Below are 1,821 nucleotides of genomic sequence, written 5' to 3' on the forward strand. Positions count from 1 at the left end.
ACCAATCTATATCTTCCTTGTCATGATACTGTCGTAGAAGCGAGGCTAACGTTGTGGCTCTATAATAGTTAAGAAGATGAGGAGTTGCTAACCCCCCTAACTTCTTAGCTCTGCATAAAGTGTCATGTGAAATACGGTGACTTTTATATTGCCAAATAAAACCGTTTAAGTCTTTCTGCCATTTTTTCAATTGCTGTGGAGCAATTGTGATGGGAAGAGTTCGGAAGAAATAAAGATATTTTGGTAGTATAAAGGATCTCACAATGGTAATTCTATCAGAGAATGAAAGGATTTTGGCATTCCAAGCTTTAAGCTGTTTTATGTTTTCCTTATGCAGTTCCGCAAAATTGTCTGTGAGTAAATGAGCCAGATTAAGAGGGATTATAACACCTAGGTATGTAATACCAGTTTTGGCCCACTGAAAGTTGAACAGATGTTTCAGCTCGCAAGACTGTGAAGAATTTAAATTAACGGGGTATATTATAGATTTAGAATTATTAATTTTAAGTTCAGCGACTGATTCAAACTTTTGTAAAATTCTGTGAAGTTCTGTAAGTGATTGAATAGGCCTAGTCAAATACAATAAGATGTCATCTGCAAAAAGGCTGATTTTAAAGACTTTATCGTGGATCTTAAAGCCATGCAAATTCGGGTTTTGACGAATTGCATTTGCCAAAGGTTCCATCGCGAGGGCAAAGAGAATAGGCGATAAGGGGCAGCCCTGCTTCGTGCCTCTCAGAAGATTAAAAACAGATGAGGAGGACCCATTTACCAACAGTTGGGCTGTGGGCTGTGCGTAGACGGCTTGGATCGATCTCCTAAAGGTAGGGCCAAATTCCATATGTTGTAATAACATCTCCAAATAGTTAAATTCCAAGGTATCAAAAGCCTTCTAAAAACGATCGTTAAAATGATCGAATCAAGATTTTTCAGCCGTTTCCCATAATGGATAAGATTAAGCGTTTTACGGATATTGTCAGAAATATCTCTCCCTGGCATGAAGCCAGTCTGATCCGTGTGAATATAAGATGTTATTATGTGCTTGAGTCTAAGGGCAATAATTGAGGTAAACAATTTATAGTCAACATTGAGCAACGAAATGGGCCGGTAAGATTTAGGATCAGTAGCGTCTTTCCCTTTTTTCGGTATTAAAATTATATTCGCTTTCCTCCAGGTGTCCGGTAGGTGACCTGAAGCAAGAACTTCGTTGCAAGCATCAGTAAGCGGCTTACAAAGAATTTGGGCAAAGACCTTGTAGTATTCTGACGTATAACCGTCGGGCCCTGGGGCTTTGTTACTTTTTAGGTTTTTGATTACCTTGAGCAGTTCTTGCGTTCCTATCAGCTTTTCTAAGCTCTCTCGGTGCTCCTCAGATAGCTGCTTCAGATCTTTCACCGAGTCTAAGAATTCCTTAATGTCAACAGGATTAGGATTACGCGTTGAGTAAAGAGACTTATAGAATGATTCAAGCGTTTTAACAATTTCTTTAGTATCAGAGCTCAGATTCCCCTGTTGATCCCTAAGATTATAAATGTAACGGTTTTCCCTCTGCTTTTTGAGTTTCCAAGCTAGAAACCTCAGCTTCCTAGGATTGTTATTTGTCGTAAGTTGATGGATGTGAAAATCAGATTTCTGAATATTCAAGGAATCTACCGCCTCTAATTGCTTTCTGGCGCTCTACAATTGCTTATAAATTTTAGGGCAGCAGGTGAGTTTATGCTGTTGTTCTAATGCCTGAATGTCTTGGATAAGCTTTAATCGAATTTTCCTTTTTTCTGTTTTGCAGTGTGTCAAAAGTGCAATACATTTACCTCTGACTAC

The sequence above is a fragment of the Gekko japonicus genome, unplaced genomic scaffold (assembly GCF_001447785.1).
Source record: "Gekko japonicus isolate JY-2015 unplaced genomic scaffold, Gekko_japonicus_V1.1 scaffold1596, whole genome shotgun sequence".
Lineage (NCBI taxonomy): Eukaryota > Metazoa > Chordata > Lepidosauria > Squamata > Gekkonidae > Gekko > Gekko japonicus.